This window comes from Rhea americana, unplaced genomic scaffold (genome assembly GCF_003343005.1).
Source record: "Rhea americana isolate MKP2758 unplaced genomic scaffold, rheAme1 scaffold_38, whole genome shotgun sequence".
Taxonomy (NCBI): domain Eukaryota; kingdom Metazoa; phylum Chordata; class Aves; order Rheiformes; family Rheidae; genus Rhea; species Rhea americana.
In genome coordinates, this window is record NW_028186512.1 from 4,107,072 (window position 1) to 4,131,637 (window position 24,566).

General features: G+C 38.2%; 1 long non-coding RNA gene across 1 annotated transcript in view; it reads right to left on the bottom strand.

The window, feature by feature from the left end:
* Positions 1-10,779: 10,779 nt before the first annotated feature.
* The window catches only part of LOC146591263 (uncharacterized), a 30,368-nt gene continuing 16,581 nt past the window's right edge, over positions 10,780-24,566 (bottom strand). The window contains exon 3 of the long non-coding RNA XR_014896849.1: positions 10,780-10,845. This is a non-coding gene — a long non-coding RNA (uncharacterized LOC146591263). The remainder of the gene's footprint in view (positions 10,846-24,566) is intronic.

The following is a 24,566-nucleotide window of genomic DNA, read 5'->3' on the forward strand; positions in this document are numbered from 1 at the left end:
TCTTCCGTTGTTGTCTTGGATCCTAATTAATGTCATTTTTCTCCTCACTTGATTGAATGATTGAAAAAGTCTTTATAAACTTTACAGGGATGTTACTGTTCATCTTTAGTTCTCCTGTGTTTTCGTAGGAATCATTCTACAGCTTTCACTTCTGAGACCAAGTCCCATGGCATATTAATTATGTATTAATTGTGATTGTAGTTCAAGTTGGTACCTGAAAGTTCTCTCTCTCAGATCTTTCACCAGTGGACCCTTATCCTTTCAAAGGGAAGTATTGTTTGAGCCTAGCAGTAGGAATACAATATAGCATAAAAAGAGAAATACTATATGTACATACCAAAAAAAAGAAAAAAAGCCAACTTGAGCCCTGTTGGAATGTGTGATAGATACCACATGGTGTATGAAGTGGTATGAAGTGTGGGGTGGAGAGCTGTGTGAACTTACTGCTCTCTTTTGTGTGTGTGTATGATGAGCCCGTGATCATAAATTGCATACAGCACAAGTAGAAACAGGAAGAATTTAAGGGTTCCTGTCACTTGCTTTAATATCATAAGTTCTTTCTACGTTCATGTTTGCCGTTCTTGTGCCTGTTGTCCAAAAGTCCCTTTGTGAAAATCATTAGACGATGCATAGTGGAGTTATTTAAATTAATATGACTGGAAGGAACGCGGAGTAATCACGTTCTAGTATAATTCATGCTTSGTCTTTTGTCTAGGACAAGAAAGTTATCTATGTTTCATACAAGTTAGTCTTGGGGCGCTCTTTTATTTTTGGAATGCTTTGATCATACATTTATTCAGGTGAGGTACACTCTGGGTTGGGGTACAACTGTATTGCTTCATATTGTACTTGGACTTGCACTTCTTACTGAAAGTCAGCTGCCAGTTTTGTAATGTGGCTTAGGCTTAATGAGAGAAGTAGGTACTCACTGGGCACCACTGCCTTTCAGCAAGACTCCCGTCACTTTTGTGAGAGGAGGATCATTTTTCTCACAACAATTTGTTTGTTGGTCATGCCTTTCCTGCAAGATGTAATCTGATACCACATTACTGGGACACACAGAAAAGCCCATTACTGTTTAAAATAAAAATTCATGGTGGTTACTTAACTGGACATTTCTCATTTGTGAGAGAGCAATTAATTATTGTCAGTAATTATGGCTACATGTGGCCTAACCAACAACCCAGGTAAAAAATACGATCTTTTCCTGGCACGCAAGACCTTAGAGGTTTTTGTGTCGTTCTCACTTTTGTTAATGRATGTCATTAATATTATTTTATTCTGATTGTGATCATTCAGGGCTGATTTTGGCATCCATGAATGCAAGAATACRATGAAGATAAATGATATAACATTGAAAACAAACAAACAAAAGTTTTAATCCCTTAAAATATTTATTGTCATTATCTAATCTACTTTCAAAAATAAGTGGAGCTGCATAAGAAAAGGCTCATACACGCTTCTGTAGAAATGACAACTGTCCTCCCATTTGGTAGGCAGTTTTACCTAAGTAAACACAAGTGAAAGCAAGAAAAAAGATAGGAAAAAAAAAAGTGGTAGGCAGATGCAGATACTAAGATTTCATTTTAGTCTCACTTAAACATCTTTTAAACAATTGTTTTATTTTACCCACATTTTATTACATGAAACTGCATCTGCTATGGTTATGTTGTAGAAACTACCCTCTCAGCACAGAAGTCAGTCACTTTACTTGTGAGTAGTAAAATATGTCATTTTCAGAACAGGTGAAAGTGGCCAAAACTGTAATACAAGTGAATAAGAAAAAAAAATAAATAAATCAGGATGGCTAATTTAGAGCTTACAAAATTTCCATTGACATTACTGCRTTACTCTTTGGAGAACTTGCATATAATGAAATAATATGCAAGAATATTGCAGACTACTGCTTTTTTTCAAATATAGATGCCAAAAGTAATGAGYGTCATCCTAAATTTTAAATGTGTTTTTAGTGGATTTCTGAAGAGGATTCATGGAGGGAAAGCGCCTCTCTCTGAATGCAAGAGAATATCTTCATTCCTCATTACCTGACAGAAAATCAGAATCTAGAGATTCCCATGTCATACTCTTGTATACTAGCCACTGTCTGTCTAGCTGAGAAAATAGGAGAAGACTCCATGAGTGCCTTAACCCTAAGCCATGCTACCTGCAGAGTAAAAGTTGTATGCTAGAAAGAACTGGGAGTGAAAGTCACTCTCGTAAGCTAAAGGATGCAATGATAGCAGGGCCAGTCCTGGTTAGTGTTTACATATCAAAGGCATACCCTGCAGGATGAATTGTTTTTCGCTYGTGTATATACTCCAATATACTGCCATTTACCTCGTAAAGTCATTTTCACCTATAAAAAGWGCGATAAAATGCTGATAAATCAGAACATCTGTAAAATAATTTGCTATCCAGGATGTGGAACATATTGGAGAATCTGTCCCAATCTCTCTCCCTTTTTCATTCACCGTTTTGGGCTGTGTAACTGGACAGAGCAGTAACACTATGGATTATATATTGACTGGTGATCAGACTTGCATTTTAAGGCAGTAATTTCTCAAATATTTTAAACTGGAGTAATTCAGCAAAATAAAAAAAAAAATGCTGGGAACTCTTGGCCAAGGCAAGGTGAGCAATTCTTTTTCCAGTAACAAAGCTGAGTAATAGCGCTGTAGCATGGAATATCAGCTCATCCTGACTCTACCACGTCTTAAAAACTGACCTTTTCAGTCCTTTCTTTGCTCATCTCTTAGTCCCTCTTCCTTTACGGTGAGGGCCCATTTGTACATGATAACTTATTTATTCCTTAAGCTACTGAAGCAATAACAAAGGATTCAGGCCATCTCACTTCTRCTACTGAAAATTATTGAGGTCAGAAAGTAAGATCAGGAAATGAAGCATACAGCCTCCATCAGAAGGACCATATTCTAGGAGAGAGAGGACCTTTGTATGCAGTGAAACTGGAATTGTGGCTGGATGACAATGAAGCATTTCTAGTACATTTTCCTGTAATGTCTCAGTCTCTTTAAAGATACAGTAAGGGTGTTAACTATCAGCTTGAAATAACTATTGACTTGAATTGCTGTAATTTACTTCTAATTTAATACACTGTGATTTCTTTTTTCTCTAAATAACACGCTTGTTCTGATCTAATTAAGCCCCTATTACCTACCTACCTATTACCATAATTGTCTTCATTATTGCAATGTCTGCTCACAGCATTCAATGTATTTGGCTCCCAAGGGGCTGCATTATAAAACAGGTGCAGCATATACCTTTCTAACTGACCTTTAAGATGGTATACATCAAATTTAATTTGTTTTTAAATCCTGGCCTTGCAGCAACTGACCTTGAAAGTCATGTCAATATTTGTTTGATGTCAGATAATTTTGTCTGTAGACATTTATCCCTGCTGATTTAGCTATATAAAGAAAAGGGAAATAGAGAAAAGAACTTGAGGCAAAAAAAGAAACTTTACTGGTATATGATGAATTGACATGTTCAAATAAAATATTCTAAAATAGACCTGCTTGAATTGGGTATGGGAAAGATTTTTTTTCTCTTTTATTTTATCTGTTTTTATAACTGATGCTTACAACCATTAACCTTAGTCCTGCGAAATTATCTTCCAAGAAATTTCTAAAGGGTTATTTTTTTTGGTCAAAGTTTGTGAAATGTATCAAAATTTAAAAGAGAGGAAAGACAGAGAATTTGCTACTAAGAGACTGGAGGTCTGATTCAGGGAGCTCACTGAATTGTGTTGTCTTTATTAAAATTTATTAATCTTTCCTATGATATTTAAGTTGCACATTTTCATAATTTCTTTCATGACTTCAAAAAAGAACTGAACAGCATTATAGCTTGGCAGGTATTTTTTCCTAGACAAAAAAGATGCAGTAGAGCTAGCTTACTGGGAATTTCTGTAAAGCATTTAATAAGGTATTATACATTAATTATCGTAAGTTAATTAAAATTACTGAGGTGAGAGGATGGTGCAAGACTAATCAGTTACTTGCTATTTTTTCTTACAAAAATGGTAAGCAACAATAGTTGGTGATGGAAAAAGAACTTGTTAGCTGGTGGCAAGCTACCAGAATTGCTTCTCCATTATGACATTACAGTGCCATGAATGATCTTGTTTCCCTTCCCTCTGACCCCATCAAAAGGCACATACTGATAAATATTCTGCATCTGCCATACTGGGAAGCTTTGTCTATGAAGAAGAGAAGGATGATACTTGGTAGAAATAAGCTGGAGAACCTGTGTGACAGAAATGGCAAAAGTGTTTTTTTTTAAAAAAAAAAGACTAATGACAAGAATTTCTCTCTCAATGCTTGGAGGCTTGTCAGATGGAAGTGACAGAGGAGAATGAAAGACTTAAATGTTTTAATTGGTCACAGAGTGTGAGATTCTTTTCATTTCGATTAACTTCAGCTGTGTAATAGTTAGCTGGCTCATCTGAGCTTGTTGTCTGGGCTTGTCTTCTAATTGACAGGGAGAGATGGGCTTCTGCAGGTGCCCATTCATCTGTCTTAAGACAAGGTGATCACTTTTTTCAGACAGCTAATGCTTGGTCCCATGAAACCTGTCCAGGGTGCRTACCAGCTGCCAGTGCCAAAGAAAATCAGATCCTAGGGTATACTAAGAGTTCCATTTCCAATAGGTTTATGGATGATTTAGTGGCATCAAAAAGGTCTCACAGGACATTATCTAGAATACGTGGTGCAGTTACTCACCTGAGTTCAGCCCTGATCTAAAATGGGGGCTGCACAACTGCCAGATCAGACAAGATAAGAGCTGTGTAGCACTGGAGGATGCTGAAGCAGAGAAGAAGGAGAAAGAAGGCTGGAGCCCCTGTAGACTGACCCTAAGTCCCAATAAATACATCGTCCAGTATATCCTTTTACTTACGTTCAAGGTAAAGAATTCAAACTGAACCAGGTGGAAGGAAATTTTGCCAGGATGATCAGGGTACCGAGTCTGTTATACAGCAGGAGTCTAAAAGGGTGTGATGTATCTGGGAAAATGAAAGGTCAAAATGGGGTAGGGCCATTCTCCRTCAATGGGCCAGGAAGGAGGAAGAGCAAAAAGCCCATTCTAGCACAAGAGCAAATGGRTCTAAAACTTGATCTCTCACAAGACAGATGTCAACAAAAGGAGAGTGACAAAAGGTGCAAAGACAGTTTGGGAGCTGCATATGTGATATATAAAGACAGCTGAGTTTGTTCAATCTGGAGAAAGGAAGRCTGAGGGGATTTAAATGTGGTCTTAAAGGACCTAAAGGGAATTTATTGATAAGGCAGGCACACTCTCAAGGGTGCACAGTGAAAGCACAAGAATCAACTATCACAAGCTGCAGCACGGGAAATTATGACTGGTACATAGAAAAAAAATGTTCAGATGAGAGTGGCTAAACAATGGAAAATCTGTGCAAGAGCTCATACATTGATGACAAGAAACTTTTATTTCATAATGGATACTGTTAGAATAATACAGTAATTTAGATTGGAAGGGACCTTTGGAGGTCATCTAGTCAAGTGTCCTGCTGAAAATTTCCACATCTGATCAGGTTGGCCATGGCTTTGTCCAGCTGAATCTTAAATATTGCCAAAGATGGAGATGGCACTACCACTCTGGGCAAACTTTTCTCCAACTTAACAACTCTCTTTGCAAAAATCCGAGGTCCRCGGAATTCCAAAAGGATCCTAATGACTTCAGCGTCCTGGACGAGGAAGGATGTTTGCCATCTTTTCCTGCAATATTTGTGCTAACAAATTCAGCATTTCAGCTGCTCTGTGTTTTACTCAGTATCAAGCTGCATGACAYGTTGTTCTACTTTCATGTCACTTCTTATCTAGACAGCAATTTTTCTCCTTTAATTATGGCTTTTCCTTGTTCAGTGGCATTCAGTTTTAGAAACCTTGTGCAAATATGTACTGAACAGTTTTCTTGTCTAATTATAGCTCCATTTAGATGAGACTAATATCAGTGGTACTGAGCACTAGACTGAATTAAGTACTAGATGTAAGAATCAGCTAATGAAAGCTAAAGAAGAGATCGTGTGCTTCCTGGCATACAACATGGGTGGTTTAGCTGTGGGTTCACAAGATTGAAAAGGATCTCTTGCATCACTGTTCAATTCTCTGATGTTGCAGAGAATTCTCTTTTAAGATCTCTTTCAAAAACTTAACAAGCTCCATCTTATTTGCTCTTGCTGTGCTTTTGAAAAGCGTTATGGATAAAGAACAAAATTGCACACAGTGTTTATAATAGCATTGTGTAGCAATTTATCACATAGTGAGCTGTATATTTTAGCTGATATCATGCCTGTATTATAAGTAACATATTTGAATGCAGGTAATTGAGTGTAAAGTCATATCCTTATGGCATTGTGAATGACAAGATTTAGAACCATTTTTAGACATGGATTTCTGTCCTCAGTAYTCTAGTTGATTTAGAAAACCCATTTGGTTATATTCCACTGCTGTTAGTTAATGTTCTGACAACAATTTTAATTCATTTTCATTAGTATTTTATTTTTTAAATTTCATTTATGCTATGAAGTTATAACTGGTTCCATTGTTTCCCAAGAACCTGTGCATTTAGAGTTATTGAAATGTCATTATAGTAATTTGCTGACAATGTTCACTAACTTTCTTATTTATATTTATTGTGGAGTAATGAATCTGTAATCCTACTTGGAGCTAGAGCTCTATCAATGGGTGATGTATTGTAAAATACAKTTTAGTTTGACAATATATATTCCAAACATGTTGTTTTATAAAAAGCTGAGCGAAAGTCTCACTGATGTAGCATAACAGAGAACTAAAGAGTTTCTTTAAATTATTTTATTGTATTTATGTAGTATTTAAGGCATTGGTAGAAACTATATCACTGAGGTATATAACTTATAACTGCAAGGGAGAGACAAGAAAAAAAGTGAGCAGTTTCTGAAAACAGCACCCTAGGCTGGCATTGCATTTCTTTATCAATTTCTACTAGCCTATGCTTTTATTTGAAAAGAAGGAGCTCTCTCTAACTCATCACACATGTGCAGACTTTGCATGGAGTGCATTTCCAAGTGGGTCATTGGAAGTGCCAAAGAGGTGTCTGAGGAATTGTTTTGTTTGTTCGTTTTATTATATCTCTTGCTGCTGTTGTGTCACAGAAGGACAGTCTAGAAATCTGGGCAAATCCCAAATGATAATGCCATCTGTAGCTAGGATGTGGTTCTGCATTTTATATGGTGTTAGACGCTTGTCTGCAAGGAATGGGGCCTTGAGACTATCAGTTTGCTGTTTGCCTGATGATGAACGAAGTTAGTAGCAATAACTTCTGGTCACTGCCTGCTTCTATTGGTCTGGCCCACTCTGAGTTTGAGGACTTTCTGGGCATCCCCCCAAAAACACTTGTGTAGCAGACTGAGACAGGAAGAGGGATGGGATGGCTCTGCCAGTCAGTATGTTTCTAGAGTGTTTCCATTTGTATGGCTATCCAGCTGAAGTAAGATGTTCCTTTTTTTTTTTTTTTTTTTAATGGCTGCTTGGTGGAGTTTATTTACATACTGTCATTTTTTCCACTGGTCAGTTTACTTTAAATCTAATTAGTTTCAGAGAGCTCAGACCTTTTTAAATGAGCACACTTTYCCCCCCCTATTGTTAAATCCAGCTRCAACAGCCTAGAATGAATCGGAGCATTGGCCTAGAAAGGAAAGGCTTCACAGCCCATTACCGATCCCCTGAGCCATCTCATCCCCTTGACTGCCATGTAATGTTTGTTTAATGCAAAATTTCCATATAAAAAAAAAAACAAAATAAAGCCCAAAAAGCAGAACAGCAGCTCTTTGGCATTAAGATATTAAAATGTGAAGGTAGTGAAAATGAGATTTCTTTTTCTAAGTACATTAGCAACCTCAGGGGAAGCCTCAGCAGGGAAATGCCACAAACAATGGTGGGAAAAAACGCAACTAAGAGAAGGAGGTGGCTGAGTGTGTTTGGCAGCGTGGGCTGGGGTCACTGGGGGTTTTGTTTTCAGCTTCAGGGGAGTGGAGCCCTTGTGGGAGCCTGTGAAGATTTCTAAAATAAGTGCTCTGGGCCAGTCTGTCACTGTGCATGTTACTAAGTATGTCTGGGCAGGAGTGTGTCAGTGTGTGAGTTACTGAGGATTGCTATGCATAAGTAAGCACGTCATTTTGTGAGTCACYGAGGAATTCTATGCATGAGTGACTGCCTCTGTGCTTGAATATGAATAAATAACATCCAGAGCCTCCAGTCACTCTAAAARAGTTTAATCAAGGCTATCAAATAACTGGATTGTCAAAAAAAAATAGCTTGCTGAAATTATTCATGAGGTTTCAGGGACTAAAGTGAATTCACTATCCCAGTAGCTTCTCCCAGATCTTTTAAAGTTCCCAAAGAAAGCAATGAAAAATCCCTGATTAATATACTTATAAATATAAAAAAACATGGAGCCACATGTTCTGAAAGGTGAAAGTAATGGGTTTGGAGTCCTGTGCACATATCCCCTACTGTGGGATGCTCTCAAACTAAGCAACAAGTGTCTCCACGGTCACTACTGGATTTGCCTAGTTTTGCACTGTATCAGGCTTTTGGTGGGTTGGGGATTGGAGGCACCTGGCAACAAGGAGAATACATGTGTAATGTGAGTGACAGCCTGCAAATACTCGCTGAAGGTACGGAGAGAGTGTAAGGGAGAGAATTTCAGAGTTCACTTACTGAGCATACATTGACATTACATGTWATCTAGTTAGGTGTTCACACAGGCCTGCCAAGTCTGGCACTTTCAGTGAGATAACCCACATAGTCTGTCCATGTGTCCCACTGTCCCCAGTGTCATCTTCACATTTTCTTCAGTAACGGTTGTGCTGGGKCCCCAGGGGTGCATTTGTCACACAGCCTCCCCACTTGCAGGTCTGTCATTTCRTCTTAATCTCTCAGATATGATTGCTCACATTCCCCATGGTCTGAGGCAAATGAGCCGAGGGGGCCTTTATATAARTGAATGTAAAGGCATCCAGAGAATAATTAAAATGCAAAGAATTAGGACACTGGAAAGTTATCCACAGAAGTCAAATTAGGAAGAAATGAATGCCTGAAAGATTGATGTCGTGGTCTTCAAACATGTTATCATGATGTAGGAACAATACAGAATCAGCAGAACCTGTCAGGCCTATCCAAGGATAAGGCTGTATAGCACAACTGCAGAATTTGTGACCCACAGAGAGGCCTGACCACTACAGCCAGTCAGAGTGTTCTCCCAGGAGGGTGGTGGATCCCACAGGCCTTTCCTGCAGCAGGCTGTCACAGCAGGAAGCACAGCGCTGAAGTCAGCCTCTGCTCCCATGGGAACCAGGCACTTCCCTAGTGTGCTCGTAGCAAGTTGAGCTCTGAGTACGGTGGACCTCTGCTCTTAACTAGCCAGTATTTCTTTCACCATGGATATCACAAGGCTGATGAGTGAGTCCGAGTCTGATCTGGAGAAGGCAAGGTACACTTTTTGAGGCAGTGTTCGTTAGAGAATGATATATTTTTATTCTCCTTTGATAATTAGGTAGCCATAAGAGTTAAGGMGTCTCAGTGAATATCAGAGTCATGGATCCCTCAAGGAGCATCAAGAAGATATCTTGTAAGAAAGTTAAAGAAATGATATTTTTTTTTCTMTCAGAAGCTTCCATCTACCTTTACATCAGACTTCCTTGGATGCAAGTTCAGTCTGGTGCTGATCTCATCCAAATATTTGGGTAGCTGACAGATGGCATTGTTTGCATCTGAAGTRAAGCTGATACAAAGTTTAGAGTCATTTTCTTATTGCTGATATTTTATCCTTGCTATGTAGCAACATAGAAGCTAGAGGCTTACAGAGAATTCTGTATGACACAGCCCCACAATAACAAAGCTGGAAACCAAGGAATTAAACTACAAGCTGTAATTGAAAACTAGTCAAATCATATCTGCAGAGAGATTGCTATCCTATTGCTGTTGTACATGCACATCTCCTGTGGAACGGTTACAGCTATTACGTAGTGTGCAGCAATGCTACAGACAATTTTGGAAATGAAGGATGCCTTGATAAAACTGAGAACACAGAGATAAACGCAGATAAATATGAAATACAGTTGTCCAGCTAGGAAATAGGTTGCCACAAGTTTTATATTGCCTTTCTTTTTGGGAATTTTACAGAACCATGCCCTCCACTTTCATCCTCTGATATAAAATGATGCAATACACGTTAGCAACGCTCAAAATCTTCTGTTCATTGTTGACTGAAAGACAACATCGTTACTGCCTACTGAATCACTGAATGACAGAGCTGGGAGGTTTTCCCAACCAAGGCTTCTTAGCAGTTGATTGATGAACAGCACCCCTCAGCCAACCCAGGGTAACCCCAGGGGTGCCCCTGCTGGGACTGGTAGCTGAAGGTTGTCTCTTTTGGGGCGGATGATAGAGGATCCCCAGCCAGGCACCAGCTGGAGCTGGCCGTGGCTGTGCCGAGCCTGTTGGCTTGCGTCCTCGTTTCTGTCTTGATCGACTGGGACATGGCTGTTCTCTCCATTTCTGTTTCTGGCCGTGCGTCCTTGGCAATATAACTTTGCTCCAGCCCTTGGCCTTAAATGGCCRCGATTGGTTGCATTGCCTAAGATTAGCACTTCAATCCCTTCTCTGCCCAGGTAGTTACAGGGTAGGTCTTGCTGTGGCACTGTAAATTACTGGCTGCTTGTTGATCTGCATGCCTAATCTTTTTTCCACATTTTGATCCCCTAGCCATATTTGCCTTTCCTGTTGCAGCTTTTCATGCATTTGGCACTGATTTCAGAGCAGATTCCTGAAAATTGAAGGAAAACAAAATTGCAGTTCTTCTTATGCAAGAAATTACAATTGCTACACATCTCTGTGACTATTTTTGCTTTGCAGCAGTAGCTCGTGGGAAGAAACTAATTTGTAATGCTTAGACATTAATTAACAGAACAGTTATCCATAGAAGATGCTAAAAATGAAAGCTATTATTTAGCATAAGAATTAAGAGAACTATGTCTACTTAAAGTATGCTGTGATTTCCACAGGAAAAAGAAAAAAACAGAGATATAAAACAATGGCAATTGTGTTATGTTATACTACAGAAAGTAGACATAMTAAATTAGAAAATTTCAGACAATATTTTTTTATCACATTCCTATTCATGTAACATAAAAATTGATTTTGCCATTTCTAGTAATCTAGTTACAGTATTCAGAGTAGTGGAACATTAGACTATGATTCACATAATGTAAAAAATATAGTCAGCTCTCTGTATGAGGAAAATGTCATCTATTTGATACAGCTAGTCAGCATATTACAGCTTTCAAATATAAGCCACAATATTGCACTTTTTTCATACATTAATAGTATAAAATTACTCAAAATATGTAACACATTTTTTCATGTATTGCCAAGCTGAACATATATCAGCAATACATTTATTTCCGTAACRCAATTCTTTTCAGTTTGAATCTGTATTTCTGAAACATTAGTTAATTGCATGACTAGTTAGAAAAACTGAGATGAAGACAATCACAGATAAAATATGAAATAAATACTAATTGTGGAATTATTTAGTTAAAAGTCATTTTTCATTACAATGACAAATACCTTCCATAACTAGAAATCTTCTGCGTAGTAATTTAGCCATGAAATTAATGAATTAGTTTTCTTTCTTTTCAACATTTAAATAAATTGTACATTTTCATAGCTGCTTGTGGGAGTAACATGACACTGGTGCTAATTGAATGGTACTGGATTGTTAGCTTTGATCTGTGATGAGGTTTCCATGGTGATATTGCCAGATGTGACTATGGTCACTAGAGCAATTTTTTTTTGTGTTGCAATGATTCTGTACTGTCTCCCTAGCTGAGGGTGAAATCCCAGCTTTACAGAAAATCAGTGGAAGTTTGCTGTTGATGTCACTGAGTTTGATACTGTCTCTAAGATGTCCAAAATGACTGGATTTGAAAACATGCTCTGGAGTCCTATAGGTCCCAAATGAAGGTAGTTCATAGAAAACTGTTCACTGACACTAGAAAYGAGGTGGACTTCACTGACATTCAAACCTTTTCCCAGATTGACCATGTCTCCACATCAAGTAAGTAGTCTGGGCCATTTTGCTCATAACTTAAACCCTTAATCTATGTTTATTTGTATGTTTTTATTGCTTAGGACTTGGACCCTATTGTATAAAGAGTCTTAAAAATACAGGAGATGGTTCTCATTGAAAGAGCTTACAGCAGGATACAGATGAGCTGTTCCATATGAACCACGTAAGAGGAAGCATAACAGTGCTTTTTGGAAGATGTACTGAGTGGGCAGCAGAGCTTGGCAGCATGGGCAGAGGGGAGGCCAGGCTCGTGAAGCTGCTGCTGTGATGAACCCAAGAGAGGCTGCAGTGCTCCTCCAGGTGAAGTTGGTAGTGGACATTTGCTATGATCAAGAAGGGAGAGCTGCCAAAGGACTATAAGGAGCAGGCAACAAAAGACCAGGATAAGTTGATGATCTTGTCAACAGTATTCTAAATTGCCTGAAACATGGCAAGATTGCATTTGCTACTGTTGAGACATGAGGTGAGCACCTAGCTAAAACTCTTAGGTGCAGATGTGGATAAGAAAGGCTGTATTTGTAGAGAGAGTATGCAAAAAGCAATTGGCAAGATTTAGATGTAATCTGGATAAGAGGGCCTTAGGAGGGCTCCGATTGTAAAATGGCTTTCAAATTCTTTTATTTTCTTATGTTAGTGAGGCAGCCTTTTATCAGACAGCAAAGTAGGGAGAGAGCCATTTCTGTAGTATTTTAACTTTTTTTTAAAGCTGAAAATGGGACAAGATTGTCCCATTTGTAAACAGTCCAATTGTAAACAGTCAAAAGATCTTCTTTTAAGGGAGGACAAGAGTGTGATCTTATCATCCATTCCTTTGGGCTGTGATTCGTGGCTGTTTTTCCTGACAAAAATAATGTCCCAAATAGTCAYCCTTCCTTTATCTTTGCATTACAGTCACTTACAGAGCAAATGAATGGGGAATGTGTGAAAAGGTTCAAGAGAAAGATGAAGGCATGTGGGAAAAGATATGGATTAAAGATAAAAGTACATRTTTTTGGAAATCATTTTGAATTTATTGCAGAAGCTTCTTTTTTTGTAACGAAGAAGACAAAACTGAGTATCAGTTGTGGCACATCAATGTTTAGCTCTTTAATTCACGTGTAAGTACTGAGTAAATCCAGTACACCTGAAAGGAGACCAATGTTTCTGTTAGCAGACTGCACTGAAACTTTTCTTGTGGAGCAATCATGACCTCTCGTGGTCAGCTAGTAAAGCTTCAGGCTCGTTCCATGTATAGAAGAGTTAGTTCGAATTTTTATTAAATTTAGGAGAGATGCAGTATTGGCTACATCAACCTACCCAATACAAGTCCCTTATTTAAGTGGGGAGTAGTAGCTTGCTCTCAGGGAGCATGGTCTGGGTCTCTCCCTACTGAAATTTCACTCACATTGAGGTTAATATTCTAACCTGAAATGAGATTTTTTTTTTTAATTCCATAAAAATGAAACTAACAAGCAAAAATAAAGTGCTTAAGAGCTTCTAGGAAAATGTTCATATCAAACTAACTGTGTCCAACCCGAGTGTTGTGGCACTGTACCAGGACAGGAAAATAACATTCTTTCACTGCTCAGGCTAACTGAAGCACAGAGTAAACATCACCATCAGTTCATGAAAAATATATTTCTAAAATTACCTTACTATAAATAATCTAACTTCCATTCACATTGGTTAGTGTYTTTAATGATACTTTATGCTCAGAATGTTTCTTTAGAGTTACAAAATTATCTTTAATAATTTAACTTTTTAACTCTTTAATAATTTAACTCAAACCTTAGTTTAGTTGAAATTGTTTATGTTGAGCCATGTTCTGAAAGTTAAAAATCTTTTGACTGTCTTTTGATAGCCTCACTGGGTTTGAGGGARGAAACTGCATCTCTTCTGTATAGCATAAAAATCATTGCTGATGTCATTTCTGCCTCTGCTAGATAGTGCATTATGCTGTTAAATGATAGGTGTAAATAGTCCTCAGTGGCTGTGTACAGACTTAAAGTATATCATTTTTCTTTTTGATTCTTGTTGTTATGTTTTGCCAACATTAATGTAAAATCTGTAGCATGAAGTTTGGGAAGTAAATATAAGCAATTCTAATCTTGCTATATCAATACATTAAACCTCTCAATAAGCTTGAGAAGAAAGGCTTGATTAGAAAAATATATACAGAAATCACTGTAACTGCAAAAATCAGAGAGATTGGTCTATGAGATTTTCCAGATGCATCCTTCTGGTGGTTGATGCTAGGACAAAGCGGAGATCTTGTGCTTCAAGATTTAAGACAGTCGCTCATGAAAGGCAGTAAAATATGAGCTGGAAGCAAGGAAGAGAGGTCAGATCACCTCACATCTGTCATAGGGCTTTTGGTACCTTCCAGTTTGTTACCTTGCTTTGGCCATTCTGAGGTAGGATGCTGGTCCACATAGTCTGTATGTCTGCTAAAATAAAATCCATTTCCAAAGTCCTATAAATAAATCGTTAGGTGGAGCATCACCGAAAAGTAAAACACCACAAGAAAACACTTTTTTGTACAAATCACCCTGATATGCATCCAGGCAACACAGATATTTCTTAAATAGTGTGGAAATACTGCCTCTGCCTGCGGGACTGAGGCACACCAAGTACCCAATGTATTTATTTTCCACTTGCTCTAGTTGCCCTATCTCCATAACTAGTGGGCACAACCTTCTGTGGTGTTATCCAGCCTATGAACCCAGGTCTAATCAGGGTGCACAGGACATCAAGAGGTCTGCAAGAAAACTGGATTTTAAAACCACCACCTGTGCGTATCTGTACAGTCAGTTGGGTATGAAGCAGTGCCTGCACACAAACATACTCACAGTCAGCTCCTAACCCATCAGTGCTGGTCAGCTGCSTATTGCCCCTACTCTCTGCTGTCCAGCAAGGTGAGGGGCACAAATAAAGGGGTTTGGGGGGGGATAGGAGAGTTGTTTGGGGGGTTTGTTTTGTTTCCAGGGATCAGGTAGCTCTCTAATTCAGAAAGGCAGAGAAATGCTGCACTGTGGTTTTTGTATGTAAGCTCCCAGATTGCTTTAAAATGCTGTGATAGGATAGCTACTGGTCAGGTCTCTGGGGTCAGGTGAAGCAAGAACAAGAGCAGCTTGAAGCAATCAGTGTAAGCAGTCAGTTCCTCAGGGGGCTGACCCACAGCCGCAGATTGGCTCTCAGGGTATCTGTCAAATGCTTCTTTGTATTGAGGGATTGGCTAGCTACCAGCTGCCACATAATTTCCCTAAAAGTTTGAAATATATTTACAGAGGAAGTGGAATATTTTCATTCTGTTGCATTTTTTATTTCTGCTTTAAAATAGAGAGGGAAGATATAGATGAATCCTGCTGAAAGAGAGGACACTTATCCAGAGGATGCTTCAGCAATGTCCAGTCCTCCGATTCTTAAAAGATTAGCAGAATATTAGCAGAAAACTCACAAGTATAGCTATATTTGCAAAAATTATACACACACATGCACACACACAGACACCCTAATCACATGATTTTTCATCACTGTTAAGAGTATAAAGTAATAKTGTTCCATCATGGCATTTCTTCCCTTGCCCTTGTAGTGCAGAGCCCTCGCTCACCCCTGTCTTGGGAGGGAAGGCTGTGCAGGTTCCCCTACCTTGGGGTGGAGGGAAATTCTCTACTTGCTTTCTCCAACTGCTTTGGCAGTCCTAACTGCTGAAAGGATTGAGGGCTTCCTGAGAAATCATTTCAGCCTCATGTCTTTTAAAAATCTGCCTGTAGGCCACTAATTGCAGATTTGCCAATTGCTGGACTGTGAAAACTTGATATCAGATAATTATACTAAAATACTTTTCTCAGATCTCTCCAGATTATTTGGAAGCAAGCAAGTATTTGAGGAGAGAACTTCTTGCTCTGCTTGTTGGCTTATTTGTGTCAGACTACTGAACAGGTAGATGCATTGAATTACTAAACCACACACTGTTTAGGATCATTCAGATTATTCAAGGATAAGAAACCAAAACAAGGCTGTACTATGTCTAGGAAAGAACTACCGTCAAGTGTTCATGTTTTTTGTGTTTGTATTTATTTTTGTCATCTACAACATCAGTGGAGCAGTTTTACCGCTTATTGAAATATTATGCTAATTTTTACTGATGCTTTGGATAGTAGGAGGAGCATGTTTTATAATGGAAGTAACGTTTGCTTAGGAGTCAACTAATTAATTCCTAGAAACTTATTTTTAAGATTAAAAATCTGTTTRTAAAGTTTTGGAAGTATAATGGAATAGAAGTCCTATGTAAAAGCTGAAATGCTAACAACAAGAAAAATTACATTTTTTGGAAATGTTTCATACAACATGGATTAAGAAACTRTAGCTAACATTAACATTTATAATGTTAATATTACTTTTAATAACATCACTAGTGTTGTAGGAAATCAAAATAGGTGATCATAATGGACCCTTTTGCAGGAATCCTAATTAGTTGTTGCAATCTGTAATAAAAACAAACCTATAGTGATTCCAAAAAAGCCTTTTCTTCTCCCAAGACAATGCTGTAATGAACCATTACATTTGTTTGAAGGAGGAAAACACTTTTAGTCTCTTTGCAAAAAGAAGCTTTTAGACAAGATATTGACTAAGGCATATGCCAAACAAATGAGCAATATAATAAAAGATATTGTAGCAATTTTAGTTTAACTCTATCAGACAAACAACAGTGTTACTGCGAACGTCTGTTCAGTTCTGTCTAACAAACAAAAACCCACATTAGAGATTAGAACTAGAACTCGATGAGCAAACTTCCCTGAACCACTTTTTTGCTAAAAGTACTTATAAATCATTCATCAGTTCTTACCCTACATGGACCATTTCTCTGTCATTCTAATTGTAGTGATAAACAGTTTATAAATATATGAGATAAGAGGATGCAATACAACTGCTAGCATTATCATCTAAGCTCTAAATGCAGTGTCTGAACTACTTGAGTGATGAATTCAGAACACATTGTTAAATTTTCAAGCTAAATTTTAAAACACAAAGGGAATGAGAAATAGTAATAGCCCAAAATTAATAAAACCCCTTTCAGCTCTACTAGATTTTAAAATAATGTTTATGTGTACTTTTTTTTTGTTAAGTCTGTGTTTAATGTCTTCATAGACCCTAGCGCAACACCCAGCCAAATTAAGGAATATCTTTCCACTGAATTTAACTAAAGCATCTACAAAGGAAATCAAGAAAACGAGCCGGCAAAATCCTGGGCTATCATCTTTTTCATGTGTTTGGCATCCTTATGATTCAGTGCCATTTTCAGTCAAGCAGTGGCAAAAATACCACTTGAAGAGGGATTTTAATATCTACCTATGAGTATGCTTCCTCACAGGCATAGCTCTGCTTTTAATAACCTGTTTAGTCACAGATTTGAGCAGCAAACAAACTTTAATAGAATATGCAATAACATCATAAAATAGGCTTAATGTGACACAGCTATACAGCATTTCTTCCATAACCTGTGAAAGTGAAAGTCTGGGCATACTAAGCTTATAAAACTGTCTAAGGCAGCACCATTTAGAGTCTTCCAATAAAATTATTTACGATATTTGTAGGGGAGGGGAGAGGAAATAAATACCATGTCACCTTTTAAAGTAAAGTTTGGATGTAGAAACAGAGTCACAAAGAAATTTTCTGAGTCATCACTCTGCTATTGCAGGCAATCATTTAATAATTCCTTCATATCAGTTTGTCAAGTCTTCACTACTTCTACTGTTAGGTAATTATAAAATTTTACATTTCTAAGGATTAAAAGCGATTCTCTAGTTTCTGTGTATTGATTTATATACAATCAACTTGTGCTCGTTTCTTGAGTGCCAGCATTGTGCCTTACCGTAAATAGCTGTTACCCTTCCATTGCATTTAGCCTTCCTGACATACTAACATAGAGCAATCATATCTCCCTCGGCCTTCCTCTTSTTGCCAAGATTGCAGCATTCTTTCATAAATAATTCTTCATTCCCTCACTCTCCTAGTTGCCCTTTTCTGAATCTTCCACAACTGCAGCTCCTCTTAAGCCAAACTGCAAAGATGGCTCTGGATGATCTTTCTTGAGGCTTTGTGCCTCAGAAAATCTGTATGTCCCCATTGCTGCTAAGATTGTCAGCTAATACATTTTTAGGGCTACATTTAAGATTTTTTTTTAAGGCATCTTTTCACATTTGCAGTTTAATGAACCAGTATCCCAAACCATGAGCTCCCAGTTGAGAAGAGGAATATGTACTTTTAGTCCATAAATTCAAGACCTGGCATTATACATTATTGAATTTCATCACATGTGTGTCTCAGTCTGATCAGTAAGGTTATCTTGTATTTTGTACATGTCTTTTTCTTTATTGCCAGTGGCACTTTATTTGATCTCATCATTGAATTTCATCAGCATTTTCCCATGTTGTTTGTATGCACTATGGTCATTAATGATCATATTAAATATGATCAGTCTCAGGAATTACCCTTGGAAAAACTCCATTAACAGCCTCATACATTTCTTCTTAGCACAATGTGTTATTATCTTCTATTTAGCCAAGTACTATATTTGTTCTAATCCTCAATTTCTTTTTCCCTAGCAATGAGTGTCCTGTGTGGCACAATATAAATGCTCTGCTGAAGCTCAAGAGCGATGTGTATTAGTATGGGAAAACTGCCCAATTTAATTCAAATATATGTCTCCTGGCTCTCAGATGAGATCAGGAATCTCTGCAATATTTGGCCAATGTTTTCATGGGGCGTTGAGTAGGCCTGTATATGGTGTTGATGGCAAAACAGAGAAAAATGCTGAAAGTTTAAGGGAGCTGAGTAAGCTATCATGGAATAGAAAGAAATTGCACAAAGGAGATGTGTTTCTTTCAAATGTTCCATATGTTTAAGAAGCTGTAATTGAGAAAGGGATAGGCAAAAGGATGTTCATCAGCAGCATTCTCTTGGGTTCTTGTAGTTTACAAAAAAATCTCTGTAACAAAGGCAGATGCTAAATAAATATGATAAGATGCAGCAATTTTGCCTCTGGGACACAAGGAACACTGTCTCACTGTGAAAATTTATTAAAGATCAAACAAGATAAAGCTCCTTTCAACTCTTCATAATTTTTAAATAAAAATGTCACTTTTCCTATAGATTTTACTGAACCTTTTCCATAGCTCCAAGGGAGGAGTTTATCTTGGCTGGAACACAGTTTTTTTCTGAAACTTTACTCTGTAGAATTCTTCAGAGCATTAGAGCATTATCAAGAATATTAAATTGACCTAAGTAAATGAAACCAGAACTGCAGTAGCAATTATAGTAATTCATGTGATTTTACAGAATAATCAAACACTATTCAAGTTGAAGGCAGGATTCTGTAATAAAGTCAGTGACAGGCAATATAGCTATTAACATAYGAATAGGAAGATGGATGGAGTATTAACAATGTCAGTTGGGTCAAGAAAAGATGTATCGCTCAGTTAACTTTCTTAATGAACAAACTTATTTTCTTTAACACAAAGTATAGCATTTGTGGCAAATGGGGGAGGTAATGGCATTGCTTTATCTTTTATACACTTTTCCAAYCTGTTACCATTTCCTCTGTTCTACCTGCAGTTTCAGTCTGATAGCTAAGGGAGGAAAAACAACTCTTTTTCCTGAGCACCTGCTGAGGGATCACATTTCAGTCAACTTATACTGTCCATCAGCACTGAAGAGTTTTCAGACTGCATAGGAATCAGCTCTAACCCCAAGTCTCTCTGAGTCTGAATCAGCTGAGTCCTCCCGCTGCATGAGGGGTGGACTGAGCAGCCAAGCAAAGTAGCCACTTACGCTCCCAAGAACAGAGAGCAACAGGAGTTGGCACCTACCAAATGCTGTGTATTTTCTATAGGTTTGCTTTTTCCTGGGCCAAGCTCAACATGTGATCACTGACCTCTGGATGCAGCTGGATCCTATATACAATAAGGCACCATATTCCAGGCTCTGAGTCTCTTGCTGGAGGCACCTTTACATTAAAGGGAACCAAAGCATCCATTTTAGCTTTTTCAATACCTTGCAATGCCAAGTTAGGCAGTTCSCAGTCACTCTTTTGGATTAAGATGCTTAAAATCCATGTAAATCCCCACTGCAGCAGAATTTAGGCAGTGTAACCTAGCCTTTAAACCTTTGTCATGTCACCTCTTTGCAATTGTTGTCACAACAGGCTGAGACAAGGGAGAGCCACAAAGCATCACAGGATTCCCTAACAGAGGGRCTTAACAACCTGGAAGAGATCCCTTGTCTTTAACTAAAGCATTTTCTAGCCATTGCCTATAAGATAGTTAGAAACTTTGGGTGTGGATATAGGACAATCTAAGCTTTGCAAGTTAGCTTTAAACCAAAAAGGCATATAAACCAATGAATTTTACATTGTGAATGGGCAATCTGACGAAGTATTGTGGCACWTCTAACAGGTAGCCATGTAGTGAACTTCAGGATGTCATTTTCTCATAATGAGCTGTTCCCTAAATCCAGCCTCTGAGTTTTGATATTTCATGAATCTGGAGCTGCAGTTCCCCACGTGTCACTTCTCTTCTACTTATTGACCACATTTCACACACACAAGTTTGAATATGATGGTTTTGCACCTCTCTACAAAGCAATTCAGATGCAATTATTCTTACTTCAGAAACATGGAAAATGTRGCAGAAAAATTGTGATAAATATTATTAAAGTGATACATAGCCTCCAAAACTCACCAGAATACCCACCACCCAAGTTACTGCAAATATACTGTATATAAAGAACATTTAATTTAGATCACTTCTTTTCCCTTGCAAAACTTTTCTAAATGGTATCCAGTCAGGGATATTGTATTTCTTAGACATAAGGAGGATATAGAAATGTCTAAAATGTATTCTATTATTAATAACTTTGTCAAATGTTAAGAAATAATACTTCCCCTCTGCCCTTCTACACATAATTAATACCCATATAAACATGTAAAAAAATAATAATATTTCAAGAACTGTCCAGGTTACTYAGAGAAAAGTAGAGGAATATCGGAGGAACCTACCAAGATACACGGATATGCAACAATACAGTAAATGAAATTCACTTGTAATCACAGTGCGGAGGGCACAGTGAAAAGCAGCTAATCATGCATTCATGCAATTACACTGTATTCCAAATTAACTGTGCCCATGTAGCCTCAGGCAGAACTGAGCTCAGTGTCAGGGGTTCAGCTGGCCAGTAATTAATTCCTTAAGGTATTGACAAATCTGCAGCTTAAAAAAGACAAACRAACCAAACAGCCCAGCCCCAGGCCCCATACCCTGTAAAAGGACTTTCCAGAGTGTATAAAAGTAGACTGTGCTTGTATGTTTCTGCAGAGGCAAAGGTAGGACAGAAGTCATGGGCTTTGGTGTTTTTGAAGGAGAGAGAATAGGCTAGGGTAAGGTGGTGTCAAACATCTTGCTGGCCTGAGAGGAAATGTATTGTAGTTGCTTTGATGCCCATCAGGTGTTCTTGTGCCAGGAGCAGAGCAGAAGTCTAAGGAGACAGGCCAAGGAAGAAACTGAGGTGTTCTTATGAGCAGAAATCACTAAAATGGGAAGATTCACCACCAACTGATACACTAAATTGAGTATAAGTTAAAAGCATTGACCTACTTAACTGTACTTCATTTTTTGGCATCCAAAATATACCAATATTTTGTTGTTTTTATTCATAGATATTTCTAAGGTGAGAAGTGACAACTAGATTATAAATTTATTCTGAAGAATTTTACCCATATACCCTATGCTGAGTCTGGAAAAAATTCAGAAGTGAGACTGTCCTGAGAAGTGAAAGATGACCTACTCTTATATTCAAATCAAACACAAATTGGAAATCATGCTTTATTGAAAGCAAGGYACGAGACTCAGCACAGAGCAAGAACAATCACTGCTTAATCAGGTACTTTTGCTCTGAGTTGGATTGTCTAGTTTTAACTTTGATTCTTGCTATGCCTTTATCCATTAGCTTAAAGAGCCCATTAGTACCTGCTGCTATCTCCCTGTGATGGTACTTATACGGTGTAATCATATCTTCTCTGTTCTTGAAAAGCTGAATAGATTGGGCACCTGAAATCTCTCCCTGGAGAGGAATTACTTCAAATTATTTTTAGGGTTACTTTCTTAACCTTCTCCAGTATTTCAATATCCTTTTAAAAATGCAGATACCAAAACTGGACAGCTTCCATTATCTGTCTCAGTGGTGTTTCACGCAGAGAGAAAATCACTTCCCTACTCCTACTTGTTACTTCTCTTACGCATTKGAGGATAGCGGCATCCTCTTTAGGCCCTTTTTTCCCTAGGAGTTTAACACAGTTCCTCTCTACTCCTTCCCTGTGGGCAAAGTGACCCCCACCCCAGTCCTGCTCCAGAGTGGCTGGTGTGCTTCTTCGCCTGGCATCACGTTTTTGCACTAAGCTGGGTTAAAACACATTCTGTTTTAACTGAGCCCATCTTTTCCAATTCTTATTACGTTACAAATGTAATGAAAATTTCATATGTCATTAAAGGACAAACCTTTCAAATATCTATTATGGCCATGGCTAATGTAACTTTATTAACCAATTTGATCATTTCCTCTCAAAAGTATCAATCATGTTTGCTTGACAGGCCACTTCCCATAAAAACAAACTTTCTGGCAGGCATACATTTGATTTTTTTTTCTCTTGTTTTTCTTGGGGTTGGTTAATGGTAGGCTAACTGGCCTATAACTGCTTAGTCACTGTACTTTTGTTTTCTGGMTCTTATGAAACTGAGCACTCCTTCAGTCTTTCAAAATTTCCCTGTTATGCCAAGATTTACTTGAAGTGATGTCAGAGAGCGATTATTCACCCTCAGCCAACTCTTTTGGGATTCATTTGTGCATTTTTCCAGGTTTTTCTGGGTTTTGCATGTTCATAGGAGATGCTTTTTAATATCTCTTTTATGAGTTGGGAAACACATCATTTTTTTCTTTCCAAATATAAACCAAAAATATTTATTGAACATTTATACCTTTCTGCCTTCTCCTGTAATAATATTTATTACTCTTCCAAATATACAAAAGGTTTATTGCCTTAGCCCTGCCAGCAATGGATTTTTCCCTGATAGCTTTTGCTTCCCTTATGAAATCTCAACAYTTTCTAATTAATATTGATGGCCATATGCTTTCTTTTCTCTTCATTTGTTCTGCATAGTGACTTACTTTTCTTAATTGATGATTTCACTTCTCCAGGAATGGGCTTTCAACCAAAGTTAACCCCTTGCTTGATGGTAGAATTACAGCTTTTGGTCACCCATTTTATTTCCCTATAATTTCCTCTATTTTATTCACATATTTGTCTGTTCATTTTTCTCTCAATTTCACTTTTTTCAACTTCGAGGAAATAACACAGCAAGGCAGCAAGTGTGTGTGCATATAAAATACAGTTAGGGGTGTCCTCTGTTTGCTCAGTTCAGTTGCAACTTTAAACTTGGAACCAGTAAGTATTGCCACTAGGGAAATATTTATGCATCTTATCTAAATCAAAGGGAGTGGTACTTCTAGCAGTACATTTTAATCATCAGGTGGCCAAAATAGGCAATATCAGAAATGGTCTTGGTCTGTTTCTGACCATAGTAAAAGTGGAAAAATGGAATTTTTGCTACTCACTTGTTTGGSATAGATAAATCTGGGGTCAGTTGTGTTTTGATCTTGTTGTATATTGGTATGGAAAGCATTTACGTCTTCGTCAAGTAAAGTGACTYTGAATGTCTGATACATTAAAATCCCCAAATCTGGGCTTTCCCTGAGGCAAAATTAAGGTTTTTTTGCACCTGTCCTTGGCATTTGACTGTTTCCAGAGAAGTGCGCTGTCATATTTTAATGTTTCACACTGAGCATTTATGTTTATTTCAGTAGCTCACCTGTCTTGGGTGAATGTGCCTATCAGTGTCATTCAGAGTACAAGAAGAAATTCATTTGTATTTTAAAACCTGTACACAGACCTTGAAATGTAAGCAACATTAAAAAAAAAATATAACAGGCATTTTCCCCGCTAAGTCGTATGGTATAACAGCATTATAACGTCCGCATTTGCAGCAACAACAGAAAGGTCCTCGGGATAGTCCAAGAGCTCTGTTTCTATGAGGAATCCACCTCCTGTCAGACCAGCCACCCCTCCGCGCCGCCGCTGGCAGGGGCAAGGGCAGACGCTTCAGCCAAAGACAGCCTAAGTTTGTGTGGTTTTTAATTTGTCCTACAACAGCCAGGAAAGCGGRAAGGGAAAATAATGAAGGCTACATTAAAATTTAGAGGTGCGACTGAAACAAAACCACCCCGTGTTTTGGTGCCTCTCGGGCTGCGCGCTCCCGCCGCGGCGGGCGACCGTTACCCTCAGCCCAACGGCCGCCGCGGGGCTCGCGCGCCGCCGCGCCCCGAGC